Source organism: Dasypus novemcinctus, chromosome 21, assembly GCF_030445035.2.
Source record: "Dasypus novemcinctus isolate mDasNov1 chromosome 21, mDasNov1.1.hap2, whole genome shotgun sequence".
Taxonomy (NCBI): Eukaryota; Metazoa; Chordata; class Mammalia; order Cingulata; family Dasypodidae; genus Dasypus; species Dasypus novemcinctus.
Window position 1 is genome coordinate 32,420,816 of NC_080693.1, and position 10,894 is coordinate 32,431,709.

A 10,894-nucleotide genomic window follows, 5' to 3' on the forward strand; every position below is an offset into this window, starting at 1 on the left:
GCGGCCGGCGCGAGTGAGTGCCTGGGGCCGGCAGGCAGGGGGCGGGCCCAGCCCGCGTCACCCGGTAGCAACCAAGCAGTGTGAGTGTGCGGGCTGCGCGGGCGGCGCCGAGCGAGCGAGCGAGCGGCGCCACACTCACCGGCACCCACACCGGCGCGCACGCCGGCCCGGGACCCCGCGCGCGCACACATGGGCGGGCAGGGCCACAGGGCGCCTTCCACTCACGCACACATCACCGGGCAAGCTGGGAGCCGAGCACGGACCCGCAGGATGCACACGCACACATGCTCAAGAGTGCCAGCAAGCCCGGGCTCTGTTCACACTCACAGCACACACGCAGGTGTGCAAGGACACTCCAAGCACACACAAGTGGGTGCAGAGACACTTGGGGGCAGTGTCCACTAGCTCACTTGCAGGACACACACAAACACATGCACAAACAGAATGAGTCAAAGATGCTGTGAGCATCCTCACCCCCAACACACACACATCTAACAAACACGCAATGCACCCCTAACAAAACACACACACACCAAGATACACACACAGAGAAGTGACCAAAGCTGCAAGGGCCCAGTTCCCCAAGCCCCCAAATATGCCTAGCAGGACATAAAACACATGCACCCAGAGAAGTGATGATGGGTATCCAGGGTGTGGCACCATCTCCCCCATCTCAGCAGGACACAGGGGCATGGGACAGGCTGCTCACTTACTAGCAGGGCTTGCACCTCCTCAGCTGTTCAAGGACATGGCTGGCCCAGTCTCTGCTCTCCTCATTCTCTCTCTCTCTCTCTCTCTCTCTCTCTCTCTCTCTCTCTCTCTCTCTCGCTCAACCTTGAGCCATTCCCTCCTTTGGTCAATGATGGGTTGGAAGACTCCAGCCTTCCTCCACCTCTTGGGGCTGTCGCGGGGCCACTAACAATGCGGATTCCAGGTGGGTGAGAACACTGTAGTGGGGAGGGGGTGAGGGTGGGCAGGGCCCAGGCAGAGGAGACCCTCCTAGTGAATCAGGCGGAGGTGGGCAAACAGGGCGTGGCCTGCCCACCTGCCCCAGCCTCACACACTGTCAGATCACTGAACAAATCACAGATGGCTCAGCCCCGCCGCTGTCCATTTTTCCGGGAACACATCTCTGCTGGGAATGGCTGCTGCTTAGACAGGTGCGTTCCCAGAATGTCCGGGGCGTGAGCGACTCCTATTTACTCTCTGGCTTCTCCGGATACATCAGAGACACTTTTCGTCTTGGCTGACTTCCTTCTGAGAGTCCTAATGAGGGGCCCTGAGCCCCATAAACCCTGTGGAGGCGTGGGGGGCAGAGAGAAGAGAGAGAATCATTTCTGGCAGTGTAATTCTGGGCAGGACCTTTGTCAGTTTTCTGACAAGTGGGGCTGATCCCCATCTCACAGCCCTGTTGGAAAGCCCCGTCTAGCACAGAGCCTGGCAGGTAAGAGGTGCTCCACAGGTTGGCTTTCTTTTCTCCTTTCCCTTGGGAGACAACTCACCAGTGTGAAATGATGGAAAACCACGTGCTGCCTCGCTATATTCTGAACTGAGAGGTGACAGTCTTTACCCTCCTTTGAAAAACCACGTTATACTGTGCCAAGAACGTTCACATTGTCATCTCACTAGTTCCTCATGCCCCATGAAGCAGGCAAGGCATATTGTTTCCATTTTGCAGGTGAGGAAGTTAAGGCTTGAAACAAGAAAGTGCCTGGACCAGGGTGACAGCCAGCTGGTAGCAAAGCTCAGGAGTCCTGACTTTGTTGATGCTTCCACTCCCTCTTCCCCCACCCCCATCGTCCCTGCAGAGCTGGAGGGGGTTAGAGCAGAGCTGGAAACCTGGGTAAAACCTTGTTCCTCCAGGCTCCTCTTGGGGCTTCTTGGCCAGAGTCAACCCAACTGAGGAGGGTGGGGGAGGGAAAGAGAGAAGCCTCTCCCAAGAGCCCAGTGGGCACCGTGCCGATGAGCCGAGCATCTGGACTCCCTAAGGACAATCTGGGATCCTGGTGGGGGAAAAAATGCAGCTCTTCCATGAGACAAATGCCAGGGGAAGGACAGAAGAGCCTGGCAAGGTGGTTTTCTCGTTTCCAGGAATGTTTAAGGGGATTAGACCTTACACAGGCATAGAAGCAATTTTTTTCTGTGCCAGAGGTAGCTGCATCATGAAGTGATTATGTAATGACACAGGGTATTAAAATACAGATACTGAACCATCATTTCTTAATTCTTTCACTTGAGGAGCAAGAGGGTGTTGTCATCATTTTACAAATGGGGAAACTGAGGCTTCAGGAGGTCAAGTGCCTAGCAAGAGGCAGACGAGATGACAGCCTGGATGTGCTGACCCTGGTCCTGTGCCCTTAGAATGTCAAGGCGGTTCCCCTCTGTTCACTAACCAGCTCCTCTCTGGCCTCCACCTTCTCTGGGTGCGGCTTCTTGCAGGATCAGCTCACAGCTGGCTCTTGGCTCTGCAGGAGATGGCTGTGGGGAGGGTCTGGCCAGACAAGCATCTGAAAGCCTTGAGCCAGTTCCCAAATGTGCAGTGGATGTGGGGTCAACCTCTAGCAGGTGGCTCTGAGGTTGGAAATGGTCCAGCTGTGAGTCCAGCTCAGAGTGGGGACCCCATGGAGGGGTAGAAGTGGTGTTATCTGGGCAGGTGTCCAGTTTCTAGGAAGGGGGTGGGCCTGGGGGTCACAGATTTGGACTCAAATGCCAGTGTCCACCTCTTCCTAGCTATGTATTAGAACCTTGGACAAGGTGCTTACCTTCGGCCTCAGTCTCCCCTGTGAAATGGGGAGAACAAGACCAACCTTGGGAGAAGGAAATGTGGGTTTGGCTCTAGCCTGCCTGGCATAGTGACTGGTATGGAACGGGCACTCAATGAATCGTAGTGCCCCTGCCCCTCCCTCCCGCTGCAAACCACTAGCCTGTGCCTGCGCCTGAGCCTGACTCAGTTTCTCTACTAGTGGGATGCAGTTGGCTGCTCTCTCCCTGGCTGCTGTGAGGACCGATGGGAAAGCACTTTGAGAAGTCAATGTGTTTGCCCAGGCTGGGACAGCCAGCTGGCATGTGTGGGGAGCTCTGAGCAGCTGGATGTGTTCAAACTGCATTAATCACGTTGCCTTCTGTTCTTCGCACCAGGATGGGTGGCTTGCGGCTTGACCGGCCCTTGGCAAAGTTAAGTGGGTAGAGTCTGCCCTTGGTCACAGCTTTCAGGCACCCTGTGCCCTTGCTTCTCCCCAACCTGCTTCCCCCAACAGCCATATACACGCCCAGACTCTCTCAAAGGTCCCTGTCCAGTGAGGTAGAAGTGTCCCCCTCAAGGGACACTCCAGGCGTCTGTACTGCCAGGCTGTCTCATCACAAAGCAGATTCCAGGCCCCATTTCACAGCCACTGACTCAGGCTCGGGGCACGCGTCTTACAGAGCACCCCTAAATTGTATTTATGTACAATGAAGGTTGAGACTCGCTGGGTTGGAAGATGCTGATGGTTTAATTTAGTGACTCTCAATCTGTTTTGCTGCCTCCACACTGTTCACATGTGCAACACATGACCATCGATAGCGTCTCACTACTTAGTGGTTCTTACTGGGGAGGTGAGGGCCTCTCTGCGGGGGGGGGGGGAGGGGAGGGGGGCGGTAGTGCTGGAATTTCTAGAGCAGCTTGGCGAAGTCCTGCTGGGGAGTCTGATACACCCCACTTTGGTTGTTCTGACCTCTTTCCTGGCTTAGAACCACCAGTTACAGCCTTTCCTCCTGATGGGTGACATGCACTTTAGAGGAAATGACCTCTAAAATGCACTTGTCCTTGGTTGGCACCTCTGGCTGGTGTCCATGTGCCCTGGAAAGAGGGGCCTTCCCTGGCCCTCTCTGAACATGTGCCCCCAGTTTCCAGCCTTCCCTGATGGCTGGAGGAGCTCTATGCTGCTCGGCTGACAGACCCTTTTCTGTGCTAACAGGCATTTTTATCCAAAGGAGGAGGCGATGGAGGAAATTCAAGCCCTGTTGCTGTGTGATGGAGAGGAGCCATCCAGGGGCTCTTGTCCATCCATTTATTCATGAATTCACACTTCAAAAAATATTTATTGAGCACCTACCTGGCGACAGGTCCCATGCTGTGTTCTGCAGGGGGCTCAGTGATGAATGAATTCCCATTTTTCTTTAGACTGCAGATGATGGAGGGCGAAAGAGGAAGGAGCGTTAAGTGCCATCCACTCTGGCAGCCCCACCTTCCCAGGCTGTGGCAGGGAAGGCTTGATGGACCACCGACATAAGCAAACCGATTTAAGTGTTTGCAGTACAGCTGGTGGCTGCTGAGAGGCAAACTTGATGTATTAAGTGATATTAAAAATGCAGCTATTTCAGATAATTTATTATGTACACCCTCATAAACACATTACACTCGTCACAGTACATTTACTAGCACTGGGCCTGCCAGTGGGCAAAAGTTAACACTTACCTAATGATGCCGTTTCGCCGCTGTCAAATGCTCTGGAGCTGCAGGGATGGGTTAAAGGGCTCAAAGAGATGCTCGTCTCCTTTCCTTTAGGGGACACCAGTGCAGCATTTGCAGACCACAGATCTGTAAGGCCCTCTCCTCTAGCTCTCCAGATGAGGAAACTGAGGTCTGGAGGGATGGGGGGCCTGGCCCGAGGTCACCCGGGCAGAACTGGAGTTCACACCCAGGTCTCTTGGCGTCTGGCCCTGGAGAGCCCTCAGGGGCTGGGTGGAAGGGCAACGGCTTTGTGCCTCACCCGGACCAAGGTCTGGGCTGCCGGCTTAGAGAGAGGCCCGGGTGAGAGGCTCACCTGCCGGGAGGGACCTGGCCCGGCCTCTGGCTGCCTCTGGCCGGGATCAGATGCCAGGGAGGGGCGCTGCTGGCTCCTCCGGGAAGCTCCATAAATAACCCGTGGGAACCAGGGCTGTAGCTGAGATCTGGCTACAGCAGGGACGAGGCAGGGGCGTCCAGGAGGCCTGCGGGCAGCTGGAGTCCTGGGTCTTGGTTCAGGTGGTCCTTACAGGTATAAACTGCTTACTGTGGCAGGAGCTCCAACTAGTGATTTTGAAACCCAGAACCAAGGGCTGCAAACGTCCTCTCAAACAGCTCTGAACTGATGATATTATTCACAAGCTATTAACAAATCCAAGTGTTACCTTCCATTTTAACTCGCTCCACTTTTAAAATTCATAAAATATTTTAGTCATACCGAAAAAAAAACCAAAAACACCTGGGGTAGCAGATGGGGCTCAAGCTTCCCAACGGGAGGTCCCGGGTTCAGTTTCTGGTGCCTCCATGAAAATAAAACATTACAAATGCATTTGAAATCTCTGGTCGTCCTCCTCCATCCCATTGCTCTCCCCAGAGGCCAGTGCTATCTTGAGTTTGATAATTATTACTCCGTGCATCTATTTTTGCATTTACTACATATGTATGCTGCTGGAGACAATGTATGGTTTTGTGTTGCATGTATTAAAAGTTTATATAATTGGCATCATACGGTGCATACCTTTATCCACTTTTTTTTTTTTTGGCTTACTGTTCTTTGTGAACTTTATTCCTGCTGATGTATGCGGCTGTACTTGGCTCTCATTACTGTATAACATGTCATTGTTTTGTAAATACACGATAACTAATTTGCCCATTTTTCTTTTTTTTTTTTTTTTTTTAAAGATTTATTTATTTATTTAATTTCCCCCCCTCCCCTGGTTGTCTGTTCTTGGTGTCTATTTGCTGCGTCTTGTTTCTTTGTCCGCTTCTGTTGTCGTCAGCGGCACGGGAAGTGTGGGCGGCGCCATTCCTGGGCAGGCTGCTCTTTCTTTTCACGCTGGGCGGCTTTCCTCACGGGTGCACTCCTTGCGCGTGGGGCTCCCCCACGCGGGGGACACCCCTGCGTGGCACGGCACTCCTTGCGCGCATCAGCACTGCGCATGGCCAGCTCCACACGGGTCAAGGAGGCCCGGGGTTTGAACTGCGGACCTCCCATGTGGTAGACGGACGCCCTAACCACTGGGCCAAAGTCCGTTTCCCCCATTTTTCATGTTGATAGATGTTTAGGTTGATTTCCATACTTTGCTATTATAAACACGCTACAATGGATATTCCTATTTTTCTCCTGCTCCATGTATGTGAGAGTTTCTTTAAGGTTCCTGAATGGGGAAATGCTAGGCAACAGGAGTAAGTATCTTTAGCATGACCAAATAATGCCAAATGCTTTGCAAACAGGGTATAGCCATTTCCATTCCCACCAGTCCTGTATGAAAGCTACCTCCGCAGCCTCGTCGACACTTGCTAGAGCCACACTTTTCAAGTTTTGCTCATCTGGCTTGTCTGATAGATGTGAAAGGATATCTTGTGTTTAATTGCTTCTTCTGCTATCTAGGTGCTGTTTCATTTCTGCCGTAAGGGCGGGCATGTGCTGTCAATAGATAAATACGGCAAACTGAAAATTGAAGAGTTTGTAATAATAAAGGCATGGGTGTATACATTATGATTAATCTATACAATGGAATATTATGCAGCCGTGAAAAAGAACGAGGCAGCACTGTGTGCACCAATACCGAAGCTATATTGATATTTTGATGTGCTGAAGGCTTTTTCATCTCTAAGATTTTTATTTTTTAAAAAGATTTATTTTATTTATTTCTCCCCACCCCCTTGTTGTTTGCATTTTGCTGTGTCTGTTTGTTGTGTGCTGGTCTTCTTTTTAGGAGGCACCAGGAACCAAATCCAGGGCATCCAATGTGGGAGGAAGGCACCCAATCATTTGAGCCCACCTCTGCTCCCAGCTTTGTTGTGTCTCTCATTATGTTTTCCTTGTGTCTCTTGTTGTGTCATCTTATTACATCAGCTTGCTGTGCCTGCCTATCATGTCAGCTCACTGTCTTGCTCATCCTCTCCAGGAGGCACTGGGAACTGAACCTGGGACCTTCCACGTGGTAAGCAGGAGCTCAATTGTTTGAGCCACATCTGCTTCCCTCTAAGATTTATTTATTTATTTTTAAAGATTCATTATTTATTTATTTCTCTCTCCTTCTCCCTGCCTCCAGTTGTCTGATCTCTGTCCATTCACTGTGTGTTCTTCTGTGTCTGCTTGTATTCTTGTCAGTGGCACCAGGAATCTGTCTCTTTTTGTTGTGTCATCTTGCTGCATCAGCTCTCTGTGTGTGCCGCCCCACTCCTGGGCTGGCTGCACTTTTTTGCACTGGGCAGCTCTCATTATGGGGTGCACTCCTTGCACATTGGGCTCCCCTACGTGGAGGACACCCCTGCGTGGCACGGCACTCCTTGCGTGCATCAGTACTGCCCGTGGGCCAGCTCATCACACTGGTCAGGAGGCCCTGAGTTTGAACCTTGGACCTTCCATGGGTAGGTGGATGCTTTATCTGTTGAGCCAAATCCGCCTCCCTCTAAGATTTATTTCTAATTAAAAAAACGAGAGGCATCAACCAGTGTGTTCCCTTTGTGTGTAAATGAAAGGATATATGCACACATGTGTATGTTCTTATATATGCATAGAATACCTCTGAAGACTAAGCAGGAAACTGATACTAGTCGTTCATCTTGGAAGAGAACTGGGGAACAGAGAAACTTTTCTGCTCTGTGTATATATATATAACTATTCTTACCACGTGCTTGGGTTACCTATTAAAAATAATCCCACAATAAAAATTTTAATTGTACCATTACAAAAATTAATTATCTTTTGAAATTGTGTCCCTCTCTGAATCCCGGGCCCCTGCGGCAAGTCCCAATCTCGACTCTGTGGTGGAGGTGGTGGAAGCTGGGAATCAGGACATGGGTTCTCCAGGCAGGCCTCGCCACGGAGGGGCCCGGGGACCCCCACGTCCTCCCCGGGGCAGAGATGCCTGCTTCAGGGCAGGGCTGCGGCCAGCCCCTGCCAGCCCCGGGCCTCCCCCCCCACCCCCGTGTGCTGCCAGGGTCTGTCCCCACCCCCCAGGCCTGGCCCTCGGCGCTGTCCCCACGCCCCGGCTCTTCCCGCCTCTCTGTAGACACAGCCTCCCAGGCCCAACCTCTCCCACCGTTTCGCCCCAGCCAGGACCCCCAAACCCCTCTGAGGCTCCCACCGCTGCGCTGCGCCCGTGCCCTCACCCACTCAGCCGCCTCCTGTGGGCTGACGCGCCCGTGCCCGGTGGTCTCTCAGGCCCTGTGCTGCCTCGCTGTGGACCACCTTCTCCGCGGCTTCGGGTCAGCCGCATCTCCCATGGCCTCAGCCCACTCCCTACGTCGCTCCGACAGCCCACTCTGGGGTGCAGGCGGGGTGGGCAGCCAGAACTCAGAGCGGGAGAGCCAGTCCGAGGGGGCAGCAGCTCCTTCCCCCGACCACGTGAGGGGCCCCTCTCCCGCCTACAGTTTGAAAACCAGTGGCCCAAGCATAGCAGACCCCAAACTGGCCCCCAACCTCAGTCCATGAACCAGCTTCTCAACTGCACCTGTATGTTATTTACTTTATATTTTTCTTTAGAAGTGACTCAAAGTGGATTCGGCTCAACAGATAGAGTGTCCGCCTACCACATGGGAGGTCCAGGGTTCAAACCCCAGGCCTCCTGACCCGTGTGATGAGCTGGCCCATGTGCAGTGCTGATGTGCACAAGGAGTGCCGTGCCACGCAGGGGTGTCCCCTGCGTAGGGGTGCCCCACGTGCAATGAGTGCGCCCCGTCAGGAGAGTCGCCCAGTGCAAAAGAAAGTGCAGCCTGCCCAGGAATGGCGCCGCCCACACGAGAGCTGACACAGCAAGATGATGCAACAAAAAGACACACAGGGAAACGGACTTTGGCCCAGTGGTTAGGGCGTCCGTCTACCACATGGGAGGTCTGCGGTTCAAACCCCGGGCCTCCTTGACCCGTGTGGAGCTGGCCATGCGCAGTGCTGATGCGCACAAGGAGTGCCGTACCATGCAAGGGTGTCCCCCGCGTGCGGGAGCCCCACGCGCAAGGAGTGCGCCCGTGAGGAAAGCCGCCCAGCGTGAAAAGAAAGAGCAGCCTGCCCAGGAATGGCGCCGCCCACACTTCCCGTGCCGCTGACGACAACAGAAGCGGACAAAGAAACAAGACGCAGCAAATAGACACAGAGAACAGACAACCAGGGGAGGGGGCGAAATTAAATAAATAAATAAATCTTTAAAAAAAAAAAAAAAAAGACACACAGATTCCCGTGCCACTGACAAGAATACAAGCGGACACAGAAGAACACACAGGGAATGGACACAGAGAGTAGATAACTGGGGGAAGGGGAGAGAAATAAAAAAAAGAAAAAATACCTTGAATACACAGGTTAGCTTTGTCTGAACAATAATATCTGTGATGGCAATCGATGTGCTGAAATAAACACTTCACTATTACAACAAAATATTTTGTGTAAGCTAATGAAGTTAAGTACCTGCCTGCCTAGGCCCGTTGACCTTACTATTCCTTCAACGAGCTGAGCCCCCGGCTGCCTCAGGGCCTTTGCACTAACCAGGTCCTCCTCCTGGAACGTCCTATCGCCACATTTTCCCATGGATGGCTCATTCTCGCCTTCCAGGTCTCAGCTCCAGGCCAGCCCGTAGAGAGGCCTGACAACCCTAATAAGTAGCTGTGTTCACGTCTTGTTTACTATGGATTGTCTGTGAGCATCTTGGGGCAGGAATCCAGAGCAGTGCCTGGTCCACCAGGATTCTCAGTCCATAGTGCTGAAGGAAGCGCTTTGAGCGTGGAGACAGCCCCGGCCGGCCCGGTCAGCCGCGGCTGCAGGACACCAGAGGGTTACACCAGGGCGGCTGGGTGGAAGGAACAAGGGGGGATGGCCCAGGCGCCCGGCCCAGCCCCTCTCCACTCTCCCTCTCCAGGCGGGTGGCCTTGGAGACAGCAGCACTTAGAGGGAGGAGGGCGGGAGAGCCGAGGGTCATCCATCAGCCAGGAGACGTGGCGAGCCTGGTAAATCAGCGAGGCTGTCTGAGGCCCCTTCGCCAAGTGTCTGCACTGCTCCTCCCAGCTGTCTGGGAGCCGGGGAGGGGGGGGGGCCGGCTGAGGGGGCGCTTCAGCCCGCGGCTCCCGCAGGGGCTGGGGACAGCAAGGCAGGCCCAGGGAGGGGCCGAGGCGCGGCTCCCCGCCTGCCGCCCGTGCCCCAGGCACTTCCGAGGCGGCTGTTGACCTTGTACAACCCTCACCCACTCTCACTCCCTCCTCAAGTTATTTTTTAAAAATTATTTTGCAAAGCATTTTAATACAAGAAAGTATAGAGAATAGGATGACAGACCCAAAAATGTATCCACCAAAATTAACATTTTCATTTACTTATTTTTAGTTTTTTAACTTATAAAAATTATGAACTATAGCACAGAAATTTGCATAAAGCAAAGATGCACAGTATATGAGTGGTTATAAAGCAAACAGCCAAATCATGAAATAATTTCCAGACACCCGCCCCAGTCCCAAATGATGTGTCCCTCTTAATCTCACCCTCCCCTTTGCCCCATTAATCCTGATTTTTATGATAATTACTTCTTAGCTTTCCTGGTCTTTTAAAAATATAAATAAAATAAAACTTCACAGATAAAAAAATTCCCTTCCTAAGTTCTAGCATTACCCCAGGGGGCAAGCACAAACTGATATATATCATCCCAGGCTGTGTTTTGATATTTTTAGTACATATATTTATATTAGAGAAGTCTTGTTTTATAGAGTTTAAAACTTTTCAATACTGTATATATCATTCTGCAATTTGCTTTTTTCCTCAACTCTAAATGCCTTTCAAAATACAGCTTTATAGAATTATAATTCGTACACCATAAAATTCACCTGTTTCAAGTGCACAATTTAATGATTTTTAATAAATTTACCAAGTTGTGCAACCATGAGTACAATCCAATTTTAGAATATATATTTTTTTCTCTTTTT